Source organism: Oncorhynchus clarkii, chromosome 9 (assembly GCF_045791955.1).
Source record: "Oncorhynchus clarkii lewisi isolate Uvic-CL-2024 chromosome 9, UVic_Ocla_1.0, whole genome shotgun sequence".
Lineage (NCBI taxonomy): Eukaryota > Metazoa > Chordata > Actinopteri > Salmoniformes > Salmonidae > Oncorhynchus > Oncorhynchus clarkii.
In genome coordinates, this window is record NC_092155.1 from 9,157,342 (window position 1) to 9,177,490 (window position 20,149).

The 20,149-nt window shown below is 42.5% G+C and overlaps 4 long non-coding RNA genes, 14 other non-coding genes and 2 pseudogenes across 18 annotated transcripts; all 20 read right to left on the bottom strand.

Annotated features, from left to right (window-relative positions):
• Window positions 1-550: 550 nt before the first annotated feature.
• LOC139415862 (uncharacterized) lies at window positions 551-10,752 on the bottom strand. The gene is made up of 3 exons (XR_011635028.1): window positions 10,707-10,752; window positions 10,224-10,271; window positions 551-1,310 (listed from the first exon to the last, which is right to left on the bottom strand). It is a non-coding gene; the product is annotated as an uncharacterized lncRNA (long non-coding RNA).
• Window positions 627-700, bottom strand: LOC139417690 (small nucleolar RNA SNORD31). The gene has a single exon (XR_011635236.1). It is a non-coding gene; the product is annotated as a small nucleolar RNA SNORD31 (small nucleolar RNA).
• LOC139417687 (small nucleolar RNA SNORD31) lies at window positions 2,106-2,175 on the bottom strand. Its single transcript, XR_011635233.1, has one exon. It is a non-coding gene; the product is annotated as a small nucleolar RNA SNORD31 (small nucleolar RNA).
• On the bottom strand, window positions 2,958-3,032 carry LOC139417695 (small nucleolar RNA SNORD31; annotated as a pseudogene).
• LOC139417704 (small nucleolar RNA SNORD22) lies at window positions 3,455-3,581 on the bottom strand. The gene has a single exon (XR_011635247.1). It is a non-coding gene; the product is annotated as a small nucleolar RNA SNORD22 (small nucleolar RNA).
• LOC139417677 (small nucleolar RNA SNORD30) lies at window positions 3,910-3,981 on the bottom strand. Its single transcript, XR_011635223.1, has one exon. It is a non-coding gene; the product is annotated as a small nucleolar RNA SNORD30 (small nucleolar RNA).
• On the bottom strand, window positions 4,238-4,301 carry LOC139417667 (small nucleolar RNA SNORD29). Its single transcript, XR_011635215.1, has one exon. It is a non-coding gene; the product is annotated as a small nucleolar RNA SNORD29 (small nucleolar RNA).
• Window positions 4,694-4,757, bottom strand: LOC139417664 (small nucleolar RNA SNORD29). Its single transcript, XR_011635212.1, has one exon. It is a non-coding gene; the product is annotated as a small nucleolar RNA SNORD29 (small nucleolar RNA).
• On the bottom strand, window positions 9,161-9,234 carry LOC139417688 (small nucleolar RNA SNORD31). Its single transcript, XR_011635234.1, has one exon. It is a non-coding gene; the product is annotated as a small nucleolar RNA SNORD31 (small nucleolar RNA).
• On the bottom strand, window positions 10,582-10,651 carry LOC139417681 (small nucleolar RNA SNORD31). The gene has a single exon (XR_011635227.1). It is a non-coding gene; the product is annotated as a small nucleolar RNA SNORD31 (small nucleolar RNA).
• A 411-nt stretch (window positions 10,753-11,163) lies between the features above and the next one.
• LOC139415863 (uncharacterized) lies at window positions 11,164-13,196 on the bottom strand. The gene is made up of 4 exons (XR_011635029.1): window positions 13,067-13,196; window positions 12,213-12,260; window positions 11,532-11,590; window positions 11,164-11,280 (listed from the first exon to the last, which is right to left on the bottom strand). It is a non-coding gene; the product is annotated as an uncharacterized lncRNA (long non-coding RNA).
• LOC139417697 (small nucleolar RNA SNORD31) lies at window positions 11,422-11,496 on the bottom strand (annotated as a pseudogene).
• Window positions 11,918-12,044, bottom strand: LOC139417701 (small nucleolar RNA SNORD22). The gene has a single exon (XR_011635244.1). It is a non-coding gene; the product is annotated as a small nucleolar RNA SNORD22 (small nucleolar RNA).
• LOC139417673 (small nucleolar RNA SNORD30) lies at window positions 12,375-12,446 on the bottom strand. Its single transcript, XR_011635219.1, has one exon. It is a non-coding gene; the product is annotated as a small nucleolar RNA SNORD30 (small nucleolar RNA).
• On the bottom strand, window positions 13,191-13,254 carry LOC139417670 (small nucleolar RNA SNORD29). Its single transcript, XR_011635216.1, has one exon. It is a non-coding gene; the product is annotated as a small nucleolar RNA SNORD29 (small nucleolar RNA).
• A 281-nt stretch (window positions 13,255-13,535) lies between these two features.
• Window positions 13,536-14,257, bottom strand: LOC139415864 (uncharacterized). The gene is made up of 3 exons (XR_011635030.1): window positions 14,192-14,257; window positions 13,919-13,966; window positions 13,536-13,579 (listed from the first exon to the last, which is right to left on the bottom strand). It is a non-coding gene; the product is annotated as an uncharacterized lncRNA (long non-coding RNA).
• Window positions 13,676-13,739, bottom strand: LOC139417662 (small nucleolar RNA SNORD29). Its single transcript, XR_011635210.1, has one exon. It is a non-coding gene; the product is annotated as a small nucleolar RNA SNORD29 (small nucleolar RNA).
• Window positions 14,251-15,275, bottom strand: LOC139415865 (uncharacterized). Its single transcript, XR_011635031.1, has 3 exons — window positions 15,145-15,275; window positions 14,673-14,712; window positions 14,251-14,276 (listed from the first exon to the last, which is right to left on the bottom strand). It is a non-coding gene; the product is annotated as an uncharacterized lncRNA (long non-coding RNA).
• Window positions 15,276-18,479: 3,204 nt separating this feature from the next.
• On the bottom strand, window positions 18,480-18,553 carry LOC139417696 (small nucleolar RNA SNORD31). The gene has a single exon (XR_011635241.1). It is a non-coding gene; the product is annotated as a small nucleolar RNA SNORD31 (small nucleolar RNA).
• A 1,392-nt stretch (window positions 18,554-19,945) lies between these two features.
• On the bottom strand, window positions 19,946-20,015 carry LOC139417682 (small nucleolar RNA SNORD31). Its single transcript, XR_011635228.1, has one exon. It is a non-coding gene; the product is annotated as a small nucleolar RNA SNORD31 (small nucleolar RNA).
• Window positions 20,016-20,149: the final 134 nt, after the last annotated feature.

The window sequence follows — 20,149 nt, forward strand, 5'->3', positions numbered from 1 at the left end:
AGTCAAATAAACCGGAATTTACTTTTCACCCAATTGTAAAGAGCCTGAGTGTGCGCTTTAGTTATCCACCATTTTCGGCTGTATGGATTTCGGTGTAAACTGAGTTTATTCCATAGATTATCTATTAACTGTCCCATCGTATCGTTAAGGCCGAAAACATGCTGCTCACAATAACACCCTTCCAAAAACAAATCAATGGATTAAAATAATTACTCAGTCAACTTATTATAGCCAGTGTAAAATGTCAAATTCACCGTTACATGTGCATGTTTAGAACCACCTAGAACAACGACGTAAAGATTTGAAATGACAGGAAATGTCACATTGTTCAGTATTGAATTCTGAACACCAAATGGTTAATTCAAAATGGCCAGATTTACCAAGTCTGATTTACTACCACCAAGAAAGAAACAAGACAAGCATTAATATGTAGATTTATTCATACATCAAAACACAGTCATGGGGTTGAATTGACTTGACCTGGTTTCCCCCAGTTCCAACGTCTTGCTGACCAATCAGGAGTGCAAGAGGGCTTGCCGGTGTAAAACAGGAGAGCTAGAGGGGAAAATAGTGTAAGAATTAAACCCTGGTGATACTGTAGGGACTAATACACAAGGTATGAGATGACTTGATCAGAGATTAACCAATCAGTCAGCGTTACATCAGACTGGGGCGGTAATGATGACTCATCACATCAGAGTATGTAGTGTAGAACACATTGCATGGGTCAGTGTGATGATCCAAGAGGAACATTCAACAGAACATAAACATCTTCCTAATATTGATCTGCCCCCTTTCCCATTACAACACATATCCACTGAGTGGTCAATACATTAACCTGACCAGGTGAAAGCGAGCCCTTATTGAAGTGATGGTTAAATCAGTGTAGATGAACAGACAGGTTCAAAGGGTTTTAAAACCACAATACAAGGATTGTGTACCACTCAGAGGGTGAATGGGCAAGACAAAGGACTTACGATCCTTTGAATGAGGTATGGCAGGTGCCAGGCACACCAGTTTGTATCAACAGAAACACTGCTGGGTTTGTCAAGCTCAGTTTCTCATGTGTATCAACACTGGTCCACCACCCAAAGGACATCCAGCTAGCTAGACTCCAATGCCGACCCACAGTTGTTTCACGGGCCAACATCCCTGTGGAACGCTTACAGACCCCTTGTAGACAACAGGCTGTTCTGAGGGTAAACTCAATATTAGGAAGGTGTTAATGTCCTCTATACTCAGTGTATTATAATAACACTACACACCTTCACACTCCGCCAGCACAGCAACACTTCAGCAGCCAACCAGATCTAAACAAACAGAACAGTTTTAAAACCAAATAATCCCCATCTTAGATTACTAGACTACATCCAGAACATTCTGAAACCAGATCAGAACCCAGGTTCAGTCATTGTAGCCATCCAGCCAGCGGTCCAGGGTCTGGGGTCAAGCCCCCACCCAGACACCCTCCCTCCAGGCAGGCAGCCCACCTTACCCCTGCCCCAAAGCACAAGAGCAGGCTTGTCAGTGTCTGCCCAACCCACAAGAGGACCGATGGGAGGCCAGACCTTGATCCAGCTCCAGAACACAGGACAGGACTGCCAACAGACTGGGAGACGTGGAAATGCCTGCATCATTTACAACATTCCAGAATGCTTCATGTGGAAGGAGCGTTAAGATGCCGTCTAAAGTCACACACCTTTCCAAACCCTGTAGACACCAGGACCTCAACCAGAGGGGGCAGAAACCTAGAGGGAGAAAGTAGGAAACCATGAAGTGACATTGTAAGACCTTGTAGTCAGACATGAGATCAGTCTATAGCAGTGAATTCTAATCCTGGGGACCCAAAACTGTCAACAAGTGTTTCCCCCCCAAGAACTAGGCTTAGGTGGTATCCCAGAGTATTTCAGAAAAGACCGGGGTTCATCAATAACATTTTGATTATTTCTCTGAAGTTTATATTTATAGCAACTTCAGTAAATCGCTGCAGTCAACATTATTCAAAAGGAATTAGTGAAAGATCAGAATTGAGCTGTCAGTCTAAACAAAGCCTTACATCTAAAGCCCCAAGAACCAGGATTGTGAAACACTGCTCTAGAGTATAGATCAGTTCAGTAACCAATCAGTCAGCTTAACATCAGACTGGGGCGGTAACAGGAAATCATCACTTCTACATCATAAAGGACAGAAGTTAATGGCAACAGATCAAGTGAAAGTTGATCCTACACACCTTGAGGTCGTGCAGCAACAGTTCCCCAGTGGCCAGGCTGGCTGGAACAGTCAGGACCTGGAAGGAACAGATCCCCAATTAAACATTATGCAGAAGTACATTAGGTACTGCAGACTATAAGCAGAGCATTCTGAAATGAGATCAGACTCAGGTTCAGTCATTGTAGCCATCCAGCCAGTGGTCCAAGGTCTGGCTACAAGCTCCCCACCCAGACACCCTCCCTCCAGGCAGGCAGCCCACCTTACCCCTGCCCCAAAACGCAAGAGCAGGCTTGTCAGTGTCTGCCCAACCCACAGGAGGACCGATGGGAAACCTGGGTTGATGCCAGCCACAGAGCACCGGACAGAAGCCAACCAACTGTGGTTGAGGTTCATCACAAACAGCATTCCAGAATGTTCCATGTGGTGAGAGTGTGCTGTAGCAAAGCGTTCATTGGAGTGTTAGTTCCCTCAGTGATGTTAATGAGTAGGTAGAAGGTAGGTGGAGTTTGTAGCAAGTGCAAGAGGTGCAGGGTCAGTGAGTGAAGATGCTGTAAAAACAAATCATACACACCTTCCTGAAGACTGCAGACCCACAAGGACATCAACTGGGGGAGGAGAGTTGAGGGATTATTAAGTGATATTGTAAGAACTAGTAGTCAGACATTAGATCAGTCAACAGCACAGCATTATCTAATCCTGGGGACCCACCACTCCTCTGGGGCCCCAGGACCAGAACACGCTGCTAGTGTAGATCAGTTCGGTAACCAATCAGTCAGCTTAACATCAGACTGGGGCGGTAATATGAAATCATCACTTCTACATTATAAAGGACAGAAGTCAAGTCGATCACACACACCTTGAGGTAGTTCAGTAAACAGGCATCTTCTAGTAACCAGTCTGGTACCACCATCAGGACCTGAAGGAGAGGAGTCTAAATAAACATGCTGAACAGCACTACATTCAAAGACTGCTTTATTGTCTGATCCTAGACCAGCTCTACTGCCCTGAGACAATTATGGAAAGTGCTGACAAGGGCCCTGTACTGCATCAGGACACCAGTTATTTGGAAGTCAGTATTCAATATGCAAGAAAATATGAATCTGACGACATCCCGAGTGGCCCATCCACCCCAGTCCCGTGTGCTGCTACTAGCACTTCATGAATGATTCTCCATATTAAATCTAATAGCAGCCATTTTGGATCAACAATGCAGCGCCAAATGCTATTTTGTGTGGGTCTCTGGTCCCATCAGACAGTTGGTAACCCCAACCAGCTGTCCCCTTGTTGCCCTGGAAACGCCAGTGGGTCCACCTTTGCAGGTTCTGTCGTCGACGCAGGGCGTAAGACGCGTGCGGGTGTCATCACTAGGAGCCAGAGTCACCACGACTACCAAACATCAACTGTTCACTCGTTTGCAGTGATTTTTAACACTAGACTGGTTATAGCTTGTGGCTAAGGCAGAGGCTCTGGTAAGACACAAGGACTAGATTCATTACCCATAACAATTACCAAACGTACTCATTAACCAAAACTCACCAGTCTAGTTGGCATCACAGCTTCCTGTTCAGCCACATACAGAAGAACCTAGGAAGACAAAAGCTTCAGGTTACAGTCTGGGTGGGGACCAGATATGAGGGCACAAGGAGGGGGTTAGACATAACATATGTAGCCTTAATGACAGGTTACGTAGCCCTCTGCTGAAGTCAGCTATTCCTTTTCTCAACACGAGTTCAGACGAACGAGATTCCAAAGAGAATATTCATCATGTTCAGCAGAAGGTTGGGAGAGCTCAAACGTGTCATGTTCAGCTAAACTATACAAGTAAAGTTAACAATGCTGTGTAAATATCAATACAATAAACTATAAAGCACCACTTGGGACCGTTTCAGAACCACAACTTACCAGTATGTTGGAGTCCACGGTGCAATGCCACTGACCACAGCACCCAGACCCTGAGGAATGAAAGGCAATCATTTTATTAGTGTGATGATTGAGGAATCGATGACTAACTGCAGCATTATATACAGTCACTCAGCAGTTCATGTCGTTTCACATCGGTTCAAAGTGAGCTAAGATTGTCATCATTGGGACTGTAGCATCTTCAAGTGACTGGTTCCACGGAGTCATGGCACTCAACCCACATGGCAGAGTGGACTACTTATTGACGAGACCAACTGGCCGTACTGTATTGTGACCTGCCCGATGGTGGTCCCAATCACAGCCGGATGTGCCCTAGACCCCTGCGCCACCCAGGAGCAGTTCACAAGGAATAAGGTGCCATTTGGGATTCCACCAACATGTATACGGGTGGAAGACCAATCCTACTCGTAGTGGGGAACCCAGTTTGATAGTTGGACAAACTCACCAGTGAAGGTCGTTAATCCCTTCAGGAAACGTCATCCCCACGTCTGTTAAAATGAGAAAGGAAGTTGGTGTTTTGCTGTAAAGAACATTTAAACATACAACTGGTGCATTAGCTACAGTCACTCAGTAGTTCATGTCGTTTCACATCGGTTCAAAGTGAGCTAAGTTCATCATCATTGGGACTGTAGCATGTCCCGGGAGCCATCTTGTACAGTTGGTCAGCCAAAAAGTGAAATTGCCTTCATCCAAAGTCACCCTGTTGCCTTTATAGTACATGGGTCCTGGTCTAAGGTAGGGCACTATAGAGCCCATCAGAATAAAGAGTATCTTCACAAAAGAATCAGACATATGCTTGTCAATGGATCATCATATAAAGCCCGGATGTAGTGACCATATAGAAATGTGGTGCCATTAGAAGTGTCCTGAACACCAGTGAATAAACTCAAATGTTCCTCACCAGCACACATTCCTATTCCAGAATGGAACTCCAGGTGGAGATTCTGTACAGATGCCTTGAAGTCAGGAAGTCATGTCACAAGTAATGCAGACCTGAGCAAAGAACACATCCAAGTTAGTGACTTACTGGTCTGTATATTACTACAAGAGGCTTTGGGAACACTGGACAAGGAGGCCATCAGATCAAAGTTAGCATCACCAAAAATCAGATATATGCTTGTCATTGAGGATCATAATTTACAGCCAGTCACCACATGCTGAAAGTCTACCCCAAGGTGCACTGAGATATGATAACTGTAGCGTTGATAGCCAATGCTAACTAAAGCTAGCATAACGACGTCTACAGGTATGGTCAAGCATGCTAGCTGATAACCATATTCTTAATAGTGGCTAATGCTATTGAATATTCACTTAATATTCTACATTTACAGTGAACTTGTATCTACTAACTTTGGAATTAGATCCTAGAGGTAAAGTCAATGTACTCACGTGTCATTCTTCTGGACTTCCCGGCATCTGTCCTGCATTCCTGTTGATCAGAGGGGAAGTTAGGGAGGTCCCTTTATGAACAGGCAACATGGAGGCATATAGAACCCGACACGGATATCGTCGCTAATGGACCCTTATTTCCAATACAGTGAACTACTTCTGACCAGATCAACGTTAATAAGTAGTACACTATTGAGAATAGGGTGTCATTAGCGCAGCAACGAGTCGAATCAGGGGCCAAATGCTACTCAGAATCTGGTAAAGATGTTGCTTCTTCAAAGGCTGATTCGGTAAGAGAGAGTTCATTTTATCATCACCGTAGCAGAGACCTCTAATGTTGGGTTTATAATGACCGATGGTCCGGTCACTCCTAACTGGAAAGCTAGCATACTAGCTAACATGGCACGTGGTTAGCAACTTTCTAACTAAAACCACCACGGAAGCAGGTATTCAAGTAATATGTTTCTTACCAGAGCAGCACATTCGAGTCGTCGGCATCCTGAAAGGAGAAAATTATAAAAAGTGAACTTATGATAGTTACAACCCCGGTAGCTAAGCCAGCCATTAAATAACGGTGTTTGCCATGTGACCTCGCTAGTTGCGGACACGTGTTCTGCGAACTCAGCATTTCGAAACACGTTTTGGTTAAATATAAATTGCAAGTCTCTCATCAGAAATACTAAAGTACAATCAGGTATTCAGAACAGGTCTGTGTAAATTCTCATCATCGAAAGACGTTGCAACGCTAACAGACAGATCGGCCTGAACATGAAAAACAAATCAGAACAAAACATGTTTGATACTAGAAATAAAGTCCATTATTTGACTAGAGTAAATTCTGAAGATCAGTGGAGGAGTTGAAACAAAGGGATGGCTTTAGATTGAATACCAAAGTGGCGACAAGCTTAGTTACCCGTAGGTTCTTTCGCCGCATTCCGCTCAGTGTTGCCAACTAATTTCCAGAGGAACTTGATTTTTTGCTAAATTACGTTGTGATGTCATTGCGTGATGCCGCCAATACGTAATAACATGCAACTGCGTCATTACGTAGAATACACAATAACCTTACTCAAATTGACTGGCCATCTCGGCGTAAAACATATACCGGTATATATAATTTCACAGGGGTGCTGAAGATAGCGGCGGTTGCAGACGAGATTTCCTGTTTGATCCGAGTAACTTTAACTTGTATCCCTCTCAAACTTACTTAAATGTAACGGAACTTGGTTTATAGTAAACACAATAGAGAATAAAAGTTGGAGACTTTTATCTCCCTCACCAACTTTAAACATCTGCTATCTGAGCAGCTAACCGATCGTTGCAGCTGTACATAGTCCATCGGTAAATAGTCCACCCAATGTACCTACCTCAGGTTATTGACTTGTTTATTGTTTATCCCATGTGTAACTCTGTGTTGCTGTCTGTTCACACTGCTATGCTTTATCTTGGCCAAGTCGCAGTTGTAAATGAGAACTTGTTCTCAACTAGCCTACCTGGTTAAATAAAGGTGAGAAAAAAAACGCTTAGTTGACCGCTACTTTGATCTGAAACTTTGAGAAATTGTAAAAAAAAAACTTTTTTGAAAAATGTGTCACAAGCTAGATTAGCATTGGATATCTTGAAGAAGTTCTCCAAAATCTCAGGTTTGGTATTAAATCTTTCCAAATGTGAGATGTTTGTAACATCTCTGAAAAATATACTGTAACCTACCTCGGTGTAAAGATCACCAACAATCTTACGGCTGTCAATGATCTTAATTTGAACCCTGTAACTGAATCTGTCAAAAAAAAAACATGATCCTCATGGTTGAGGGATTTAAATCTTCAAGGACGGGTGCTTTTATCCAAAGCTGAGGGGCTATCTCCTGCATCCTATCTTTCATCTATTGACATTCCCAAATCCACTTGCTGTACCTTAGATAGATAGGCTTTTGTACAACTTCATATGGAAAAACAAGCCACATAAGATAAAAAGAGATGTTTATCACCAACAGGGTTTGTGATGGCGGTCTAAATGTCTTAGACTTCACTCTCTTCAACCAGATGTTAAAGGTCAACTGGATTAAAAGGTACATTAAAAAATCCACATAATTTCTGGAATATTATACCTCATTTTGTTTGTCAGAAGTTTGAAGGGCTTAATTTGGTACTACAATGTCCATATGTTGTGGGTAAACTTCCTGTGAAGCTGGCGGCTTTTCACAAGCAGGCTTTAATGTGCTGGGCTTTGTTGTATAAACACAACTTTTCACCTCAAATGTTTTATGGAACAATGGGACGATATTACATAGAAACAAGATGTTATTTAACCGTAAATGGTTCTCAAAAAACATTGTCCTCGTCAGCCAATTAGTTAATATTAGTGGGAATCTATTTACACAGAGAATTTATGGAAAGATACAACTTTGAGGTTTCAAGCAAGGAATATGACACTGTTATTAAAACTATACCTAGTGGGATAAAAACTTCACTTCAGAATAATGCATAATTTTGGAATATATCCGATTGTAAGTGAATGGCATTGGTCTACTAGATACGAGATTCAACAATCGTTTATTAAGGGATATTTTCTACAGGAAGTCTATGCGATATTTTGTTGGGCTTCATCGTTTGGTGTAAACTGGCACCGTGCTTGGCTCACTCCATGCAAATTTATGGAGACCAACACAGTAAGAGACCTCCTTTCAGATGATCCATAGATTCTATCCGTGTAATAGCTTGATTTCTAAATGTATACCTTATCAGTGAATGCAGTTTTTGTGAACTAGAAACAAATCTATTGAACACTTATTCTGTCATTGTTATAGAGCGAAGTGATCTGGACTTAAGTAAAAACTGTATCTTGGCTTCAAATTGCATACAACCATTGAAACTACACTGATTCCACAATTGAATGCGAGTGTCAAATCTATTTTATTAGGAAAACATTTCATACACAAACCATTTGAAGAAAGTCCCATTTCTTAATTAAAAATCTGATTTGGAAAACTATTTAGTGTTGGAAATGTATACAAAACTGAATGTCTGTATTTGAAATAATGTGGATAACTTTTTTTCTCTTCTCATTTCTTTGTGTAATCCCTGACTGTTATTTTTTGCATGTTACTGTTATTTTATTTAACTAGGCAAGTCCGTTAAGAACAAACTCTTATTTTTCAACAACGGCCTAGGAACTGGTAGCAGCGTAAACTGAATTTATTCCATCGATCTATCCCATTGTGTCAATGACTGAACATGCTGCTCACATCAATTCAAAAACAAATTGGCTTAAAATTACCCAGTCAACTTTCTATAGCCAGTGAGAAATCAGTCAAACCTAGAATAACTACATAATGAGATGACAGGAAATATCACACTGTTCAGTATTGAAAAATGGCCAAATACAACAAGTCTGATTTACTACCACCAAGAAAGAAACAAGACAAGCATTAATATGTAGATTTATTCATACATCAAAACACAGTCGTGGGGTTGAATTGACTTGGCCTGGTTTCCCCCCAGTTCCAACGAGACGTCTCACTTCCTTGCTGACCAATCAGGAGTGCAAGAGGGCTTGCAGGTGTAAAACAGGAGAGCTAGAGGGGGAAATAGTGTGAGAATTAGACCCTGGTGATACTGTAGGGACTACAAGGTATGAGATGACTTGATCAGAGAGTAACCAATCAGTCAGCGTTACATCAGACTGGGGCGGTAATGATGACTCATCACATCAGAGTATGTAGTGTAGAACACATTGCATGGGTCAGTGTGATGATCCAAGAGGAACATTCAACAGTACATTAACATCTTCCTAATATTGATCTGCCCCCTTTTCCATTACAACACATATCCACTGAGTGGTCAATACATTAACCTGACCAGGTGAAAGCAAGCCCTTATTGAAGTGATGGTTAAATCAGTGTAGATTAACAGACAGGTTCAAAGGGTTTTTAAACCACAATACAAGGATTGTGTACCACTCAGAGGGTGAATGGGCAAGACAAAGGATTTAAGATCCTTGGAATGAGGTATGACAGGTGCCAGGCACACCGGTTTGTGTCAACTGAAACACTGCTGGGTTTGTCAAGCTCAACAGTTTCTCATGTGTATCAACACTGGTCCACCACCCAAAGGACATCCAGCTAACTAGACTCCAATGCCGTCCCACAGTTGTTTCACGGGCCAACATCCCTGTGGAACGCTTAGACCCCTTGTAGACAACAGGCTGTTCTGGGGGTAAACTCAATATTAGGAAGGTGTTAATGTCCTCTATACTCAGTGTATTATAATAACACTACACACCTTCACACTCCACCAGCACAGCAACACCTCAGCAGCCAACGAGATCTAAAACAAACATAACAGTTTTAAAACCAAATAATCCCCATTTTAGATTACTAGACTACATCCAGAACATTCTGAAACCAGATCAGGTCTATATAGTTCAGTCATTGTAGCCATCCAGCGGTCCAGGGTCTGGGGTCAAGCCCCCACCCAGACACCCTCCCTCCAGGCAGGCAGCCCACCTTACCCCTGCCCCCAACAAGAGCAGGCTTGTCAGTGTCTGCCCAACCCACAGGAGGACCGATGGGAGGCCAGACCTTTACCCAGCCCCAGAGCACAGATCTGACAGACTGGCAGACACGAGGAGTGCTCATCATTTACAACATTCCAGAATGCTTCATGTGGAAGGAGCCATAAGATTCCGTCTAAAGTCACACACACCTTTCCAAACCCTGCAGACACCAGGACCTCAACAAGAGGGGCAGAAACCTAGAGGGAGAAAGTAGGAAACCATGAAGTGACATTGTAAGACCTTGTCGTCAGACATGAGATCAGTCTATAGCAGTGTATTCTAATCCTGGGGACACAAAACTGGCAACAAGTGTTTCCCCCCCCCCCAAGAAGAAGGCTTAGGTGGTATCCCAGAGTATTTCAGAAACAACAGAGTTTCACCAACAACATTAGGGTCTGATTATTCAAGACTAATTAGTGAAAGATCAGAATTGAGCTGTAAATCTAAACGAAGCCTTACACCTCGGTCCCAAGAACCAGGATTGTGAAACACTGCTCTAGAGTATAGATCAGTTCAGTAACCAATCAGTCAGCTTAACATCAGACTGGGGCGGTAACAGGAAATCATCACTTCTACATGATACAGGACAGAAGTTAATGGCAACAGATCAAGTGAAAGTTGATCCTACACACCTTGAGGTCGTGCAGCAACAGTTCTCCAGTGGCCAGGCTGGAACAGAACCTGGAAGGAACAGATCTCTAATTAAACATTATGCAGAAGTACATTAGGTACTGCAGACTATAAGCAGAGCATTCTGAAATGAGATCAGACTCAGGTTCAGTCATTGTAGCCATCCAGCCAGTGGTCCAAGGTCTGGCTACAAGCTCCCCACCCAGACACCCTCCCTCCAGGCAGGCAGCCCACCTTACCCCTGCCCCTTGCACTGAGAGCAGGCTTGTCAGTGTCTGCCCAACCCACAGGAGGACCGATGGGAAACCTGGTTTGATGCCAGCCACAGAGCACCGGACAGAAGCTAACGAACTACTGTGTGACTTCATCACAAACAGCATTCCAGAATGTTCCATGTGGTGTGTGCTCTAGCAAAGCGTTCATTGGAGTTGTAGTTCCCTCAGTGATGTTAATGAGTAGGTAGAAGGTAGGTCGAGTTTGTAGCAAGTGCAAGAGGTGCAGGGTCAGTGAGTGAAGATGCTGTAAAAACAAATCATACACACCTTCCTGAAGACTGCAGACCCACAAGGACATCAACTGGGGGAGGAGAGTTGAGGGATTATTAAGTGATATTGTAAGAACTAGTGGTCAGACATTAGATCAGTCAACAGCACAGCATTATCTAATCCTGGGGACCCACCACTCCTCTGGGGCCCCAGGACCAGAACACGCTGCTAGTGTAGATCAGTTCGGTAACCAATCAGTCAGCTTAACATCAGACTGGGGCGGTAATATGAAATCACCACTTCTACATTATAAAGGACAGAAGTCAAGTCGATCACACACACCTGGAGGTAGTTCAGTAACAGGCATCTTCTAGTAACCAGTCTGGTACCACCATCAGGACCTGAAGGAGAGGAGTCTAAATAAGCATGCTGAACAGCACTACATTCAAAGACTGCTTTATTGTCTGATCCTAGACCAGCTCTACTGCCCTGAGACAATTATGGAAAGTGCTGACAAGGGCCCTGTACTGCATCAGGACACCAGTTATTTGGAAGTCAGTATTCAATATGCAAGAAAATATGAATCTGACGACATCCCGAGTGGCCCATCCACCCCAGTCCCTTGTGCTGCTACTAGCACTTCATGAATGATTCTCCATATTAAATCTAATAGCAGCCATTTTGGATCAACAATGCAGCGCCAAATGCTATTTTGTGTGGGTCTCTGGTCCCATCAGACAGTTGGTAACCCCAACCAGCTGTCCCCTTGTTGCCCTGGCAACGCCAGTGGGTCCACCTTTGCAGGTTCTGTCGTCGACGCAGGGCGTAAGACGCGTGCGGGTGTCATCACTAGGAGCCAGAGTCACCACGACTACCAAACATCAACTGTTCACTCTTGTTTGCAGTGAGTTATAACACTAGACTGGTTATAGCTTGTGGCTAAGGCAGAGGCTCTGGTAAGACACAAGGACTAGATTCATTACCCATAACAATTACCAAACGTACTCATTAACCAAAACTCACCAGTCTAGTTGGCATCACAGCTTCCTGTTCAGCCACATACAGAAGAACCTAGGAAGACAAAAGCTTCAGGTTACAGTCTGGGTGGGGACCAGATATGAGGGCACAAGGAGGGGGTTAGACATAACATATGTAGCCTTTATGACAGGTTACGTAGCCCTCTGCTGAAGTCAGCTATTCCTTTTCTCAACAGGAGTTCAGACGAACGAGATTCCAAAGAGAATATTCATCATGTTCAGCAGAAGGTTGGGAGAGCTCAAACGTGTCATGTTCAGCAGAAGGTTGGGAGAGCTAAAACGTGTCATGTTCAGCAGAAGGTGGGGAGAGCTCAAACGTGTCATGTTCAGCAGAAGGTTGGGAGAGCTAAAACATGTCATGTTCAGCAGAAGGTTGGGAGAGCTCAAACGTGTCATGTTCAGCAGAAGGTTGGGAGAGCTCAAACGTGTCATGTTCAGCAGAAGGTTGGGAGAGCTAAAACGTGTCATGTTCAGCAGAAGGTTGGGAGAGCTCAAACGTGTCATGTTCAGCAGAAGGTTGGGAGAGCTAAAACATGTCATGTTCAGCAGAAGGTTGGGAGAGCTAAAACATGTCATGTTCAGCAGAAGGTTGAGCTAAAACATGTCATGTTCAGCAGAAGGTTGAGCTAAAACATGTCATGTTCAGCAGAAGGTTGAGCTAAAACATGTCATGTTCAGCAGAAGGTTGAGCTAAAACATGTCATGTTCAGCAGAAGGTTGGGAGAGCTCAAACGTGTCATGTTCAGCTAAACTATACAAGTAAAGTTAACAATGCTGTGTAAATATCAATACAATAAACTATAAAGCACCACTTGGGACCGTTTCAGAACCACAACTTACCAGTATGTTGGAGTCCACGCCTCAATGCCACTGACCACAGCACCCAGACCCTGAGGAATGAAAGGCAATCATTTTATTAGTGTGATGATTGAGGAATCGATGACTAACTGCAGCATTATATACAGTCACTCAGCAGTTCATGTCGTTTCACATCGGTTCAAAGTGAGCTAAGATTGTCATCATTGGGACTGTAGCATCTTCAAGTGACTGGTTCCACGGAGTCATGTCACTCAACCCACATGGCACCCCAGTCTCTATACAGTGGACTACTTATTGACGAGACCGACTGGCCGTACTGTATTGTGACCTGCCCGATGGTGGTCCCAATCACAGCCAGATTTGCCCTAGACCCCTGCGCCACCCAGGAGCAGTTCACAAGGTGCCATTTGGGATTCCACCAACATGTATACGGGTGGAAGACCAGTCCTACCCGTAGTGGGGAACCCAGTTTGATAGTTGGACGAACTCACCAGTGAAGGTCGTTAATCCCTTCAGGAAACGTCATCCCCACGTCTGTTAAAATGAGAAAGGAAGTTGGTGTTTTGCTGTAAAGAACATTTAAACATACTTAAACAAACATACTTTAAACAAACTGGTGCATTAGCTACAGTCACTCAGTAGTTCATGTCGTTTCACATCGGGTCAAAGTGAGCTAAGTTCATCATCATTGGGACTGTAGCATGTCCCGGTAGCCATCTTGTACAGTTGGCCAGCCAAAAGGTGAAAGTGTCTACATCCAAAGTCACCCCCTATTCCCTTTATAGTACATGGGTCCTGGTCTAAGGTAGGGGCACTATAAAGGGAAGTGGGGTACTATGTCAAATGATGTCAGTGTCTCAACATTTCACCAACCTGGATTTTCACAAAGCGCATCAGTCTCGTGGTCTGGAATCAGGTATTCTACAGAGAGAATCGTAAAAATAACGTTAGTTATAGTTTGGCTTCTATGAGAGGATAGAAGGTTCTTAAATAGAGCCCATCAGAATAAAGAGTATCTTCACAAAAGAATCAGACATATGCTTGTCAATGGATCATCATATAAAGCCCGGATGTAGTGACCATATAGAAATGTGGTGCCATTAGAAGTGTCCTGAACACCAGTGAATAAACTCAAATGTTCCTCACCAGCACCACATTCCTATTCCAGAATGGAACTCCAGGTGGAGATTCTGTACAGATGCCTTGAAGTCATGTCACAAGTAATGCAGACCTGAGCAAAGAACACATCCAAGTTAGTGACCCACTAGTTTGTATATTACTACAAGAGGCTTTGGGAACACTGGACAAGGAGGCCATCAGATCAAAGTTAGCATCACCAAAAATCAGATATATGCTTGTCATTGAGGATCATCATTTACAGCCAGTCACCACATGCTGAAAGTCTACCCCAAGGTGCACTGAGATATGATAACTGTAGCGTTGATAGCCAATGCTAACTAAAGCTAGCATAACGACGTCTACAGGTATGGTCAAGCATGCTAGCTGATAACCATATTCTTAATAGTGGCTAATGCTATTGAATATTCACTTAATATTCTACATTTACAGTGAACTTGTATCTACTAACTTTGGAATTAGATCCTAGAGGTAAAGTCAAGGTACTCACGTGTCATTCTTCTGGACTTCCCGGCATCTGTCCTGCATTCCTGTTGATCAGAGGGGAAGTTAGGGAGGTCCCTTTATGAACAGGCAACATGGAGGCATATAGAACCCGACACGGATATCGTCGCTAATGGACCCTTATTTCCAATACAGTGAACTACTTCTGACCAGATCAACGTTAATAAGTAGTACACTATTGAGAATAGGGTGTCATTAGCGCAGCAACGACAGTCGAATCAGGGGCCAAATGCTACTCAGAATCTGGTAAAGAAGTTGCTTCTTCAAAGGCTGATTCGGTAAGAGAGAGTTCATTTTATCATCACCGTAGCAGAGACCTCTAATGTTGGGTTTATAACGACTGACGGTCCGGTCACTCCTAACTGGAAAGCTAGCATACTAGCTAACATGGCACGTGGTTAGCTACTTGCTAACTAAAACCACCACGGAAGCAGGTATTCAAGTAATATGTTTCTTACCAGAGCAGCACATTCGAGTCGTCGGCATCCTGAAAGGAGAAAATTATAAAAAGTGAACTTATGATAGTTACAACCCCGGTAGCTAAGCCAGCCATTAAATAACGGTGTTTGCCATGTGACCTCGCTAGTTGCGGATTTCGAAACACGTTTTGGTTAAATATAAATTGCAAGTCTCTCATCAGAAATACTAAAGTACAATCAGGTATTCAGAACAGGTCTGTGTAAATTCTCATCATCGAAAGACGTTGCAATGCTAACAGACACATATCGGCCTGAACATGAAATAAACAAATCAGAACAAAACATGTTTGATACTAGAAATAAAGTCCATTATTGGACTAGAGTAAATTATGAAGATCAGTGGAGGAGTTGAAACAAAAGGATGGCTTTAGATTGAATGCCAATGTGGCGACTAGCTTAGTTACCGGTAGGTGCTTTCGCCGCATTCCGCTCAGTGTTGCCAACTAATTTCCAGAGGAACTTGATTTTTTGATAAATTACGTTGTGATGTCATTGCGTGATGCCGCAAATACGTAATAACGTGCAACTGCGTCATTACGTAGAATACACAATAACCTTACTCAAATTGACTGGCCATCTCGGCGAAAAACATATACCGGTATATATAATTTCACAGGGGTGCTGAAGATAGCGGCGGTTGCAGACGAGATTTCCTGTTTGATCCGAGTAACTTTAACTTGTATCCCTCTCAAACTTACTTAAATGTAACGGAACTTGGTTTATAGTAAACACAATAGAGAATAAAAGTTGGAGACTTTTATCTCCCTCACCAACTTTAAACATCTGCTATCTGAGCAGCTAACCGATCGTTGCAGCTGTACATAGTCCATCGGTAAATAGTCCACCCAATTTACCTACCTCATCCCCATACTGTTTATATTTACTTTTCTGCTCTTTTGCACACCAGTATCTCCACCTGCACATGACGATCTGATCATTTATCACTCGTGTTAATCTGCTAAATTATAATTATTCGCCTACCTCCTCATGCCTTTTGCACACAATGTATATATATCCTTTTTTTAAAAATGTATATTTATTTTCTACTGTGTTATTGACTTGTTAATTGTTTATTCCATGTGTAACTCTGTGTTGCTGTCTGTTCACACTGCTATGCTTTATCTTGGCCAAGTCGCAGTTGTAAATGAGAACTTGTTCTCAACTAGCCTACCTGGTTAAATAAAGGTGAAAAAAAACAAACGCTTAGTTGACCGCCAATTTGATCTGAAACTTTGAGAAATTGTAAAAAAAAAACTTTTTTGACAAATGTGTCACAAGATAGATTAGCATTGGATATCGTGAAGCAGTTCTCCAAATTCTCAGGTTTGGTATTAAATCTTTCCAAATGTGAGATGTTTGTAACATCTCTGAAAAATATACTGTAACCTACCTCGGTGTAAAGATCACCAACAATCTTACGGCTGTCAATTATCTTAATTTGAACCCTGTAACTGAATCTGTCAAAAAAAACATGATCCTCATGGTTGAGGGATTTAAGTCTTCAAGGAAGGGTGCTTTTATCCAAAGCTGAGGGGCTATCTCCTGCATCCTATCTTTTTTCATCTATTGACATTCCCAAATCCACTTGCTGTACCTTAGATAGATAGGCTTTTGTACAACTTCATATGGAAAAACAAGCCACATAAGAAAAGAGATGTTTATCACCAACAGGGTTTGTGATGGCGGTCTAAATGTCTTAGACTTCACTCTCTTCAACCACATGTTAAAGGTCAACTGGATTAAAAGGTACATTAGAAAATCCACATCATTTCTGGAATATTATACCTCATTTTGTTTGTCAGAAGTTTGAAGGGCTTAATTTGGTACTACAATGTCCATATGTTGTGGGTAAACTTCCTGTGAAGCTGGCGGCTTTTCACAAGCAGGCTTTAATGTGCTGGGCTTTGTTGTATAAACACAACTTTTCACCTCAAATGTTTTATGGAACAATGGGACGATATTACATAGAAACAAGATGTTATTTAACCGTAAATGGTTCTCAAAAAACATTGTCCTCGTCAGCCAATTAGTTAATATTAGTGGGAATCTATTTACACAGAGAATTTATGGAAAGATACAACTTTGAGGTTTCAAGCAAGGAATATGACACTGTTATTAAAACTATACCTAGTGGGATAAAAACTTCACTTCAGAATAATGCATAATTTTGGAATATATCCGATTGTAAGTGAATGGCATTGGTCTACTAGATACGAGATTCAACAATCGTTTATTAAGGGATATTTTCTACAGGAAGTCTATGCGATATTTTGTTGGGCTTCATCGTTTGGTGTAAACTGGCGCCGTGCTTGGCTCACTCCATGCAAATTTATGGAGACCAACACAGTAAGAGACCTCCTTTCAGATGATCCATAGATTCTATCCGTGTAATAGCTTGATTTCTAAATGTATACCTTATCAGTGAATGCAGTTTTTGTGAACTAGAAACAAATCTATTGAACACTTATTCTGTCATTGTTATAGAGCGAAGTGATCTGGACTTAAGTAAAAACTGTATCTTGGCTTCAAATTGCATACAACCATTGAAACTACACTGATTCCACAATTGAATGCGAGTGTCAAATCTATTTTATTAGGAAAACATTTCATACACAAACCATTTGAAGAAAGTCCCATTTCTTAATTAAAAATCTGATTTGGAAAACTATTTAGTGTTGGAAATGTATACAAAACTGAATGTCTGTATTTGAAATAATGTGGATAACTTTTTTTCTCTTCTCATTTCTTTGTGTAATCCCTGTTATTTTTTGCATGTTACTGTTATTTTATTTAACTAGGCAAGTCCGTTAAGAACAAACTCTTATTTTTCAACAACGGCCTAGGAACTGGTAGCAGCGTAAACTGAATTTATTCCATCGATCTATCCCATTGTGTCAATGACTGAACATGCTGCTCACATCAATTCAAAAACAAATTGGCTTAAAATTACCCAGTCAACTTTCTATAGCCAGTGAGAAATCAGTCAAACCTAGAATAACTACATAATGAGATGACAGGAAATATCACACTGTTCAGTATTGAAAAATGGCCAAATACAACAAGTCTGATTTACTACCACCAAGAAAGAAACAAGACAAGCATTAATATGTAGATTTATTCATACATCAAAACACAGTCGTGGGGTTGAATTGACTTGGCCTGGTTTCCCCCCAGTTCCAACGAGACGTCTCACTTCCTTGCTGACCAATCAGGAGTGCAAGAGGGCTTGCAGGTGTAAAACAGGAGAGCTAGAGGGGAAAATAGTGTGAGAATTAAACCCTGGTGATACTGTAGGGACTACAAGGTATGAGATGACTTGATCAGAGAGTAACCAATCAGACAGCGTTACATCAGACTGGGGCGGTAATGATGACTCATCACATCAGAGTATGTAGTGTAGAACACATTGCATGGGTCAGTGTGATGATCCAAGAGGAACATTCAACAGTACATTAACATCTTCCTAATATTGATCTGCCCCCTTTTCCATTACAACACATATCCACTGAGTGGTCAATACATTAACCTGACCAGGTGAAAGCAAGCCCTTATTGAAGTGATGGTTAAATCAGTGTAGATTAACAGACAGGTTCAAAGGGTTTTTAAACCACAATACAAGGATTGTGTACCACTCAGAGGGTGAATGGGCAAGACAAAGGATTTAAGATCCTTGGAATGAGGTATGACAGGTGCCAGGCACACCGGTTTGTGTCAACTGAAACACTGCTGGGTTTGTCAAGCTCAACAGTTTCTCATGTGTATCAACACTGGTCCACCACCCAAAGGACATCCAGCTAACTAGACTCCAATGCCGTCCCACAGTTGTTTCACGGGCCAACATCCCTGTGGAACGCTTAGACCCCTTGTAGACAACAGGCTGTTCTGGGGGTAAACTCAATATTAGGAAGGTGTTAATGTCCTCTATACTCAGTGTATTATAATAACACTACACACCTTCACACTCCACCAGCACAGCAACACCTCAGCAGCCAACGAGATCTAAAACAAACATAACAGTTTTAAAACCAAATAATCCCCATTTTAGATTACTAGACTACATCCAGAACATTCTGAAACCAGATCAGGTCTATATAGTTCAGTCATTGTAGCCATCCAGCGGTCCAGGGTCTGGGGTCAAGCCCCCACCCAGACACCCTCCCTCCAGGCAGGCAGCCCACCTTACCCCTGCCCCCAACAAGAGCAGGCTTGTCAGTGTCTGCCCAACCCACAGGAGGACCGATGGGAGGCCAGACCTTTACCCAGCCCCAGAGCACAGATCTGACAGACTGGCAGACACGAGGAGTGCTCATCATTTACAACATTCCAGAATGCTTCATGTGGAAGGAGCCATAAGATTCCGTCTAAAGTCACACACCTTTCCAAACCCTGCAGACACCAGGACCTCAACAAGAGGGGCAGAAACCTAGAGGGAGAAAGTAGGAAAGCATGAAGTGACATTGTAGTCAGACATGAGATCAGTCTATAGCAGTGTATTCTAATCCTGGGGACCCAAAACTGTCACCAAGTGTTTCCCCCCCAAGAACAAGGCTTAGGTGGTATCCCAGATTATTTCAGAAACGACCAGGGTTCATCAATAACATTTAGATTATTTCTCTGAAGTTTATATTTATAGCAACTTAGGTAAATAGCTGCAGTCAACATTAGGGTCTGATTATTCAAGACTACTTAGTGAAAGATCAGAATTGAGCTGTAAATCTAAACGAAGCCTTACACCTCGGTCCCAAGAACCAGGATTGTGAAACACTGCTCTAGAGTATAGATCAGTTCAGTAACCAATCAGTCAGCTTAACATCAGACTGGGGCGGTAACAGGAAATCATCACTTCTACATGATACAGGACAGAAGTTGAGCAACAGATCAAGTGAAAGTTGATCCTACACACCTTGAGGTCGTGCAGCAACAGTTCTCCAGTGGCCAGGCTTGAACAGTCAGGACCTGGAAGGAACAGATCCCTAATTAAACA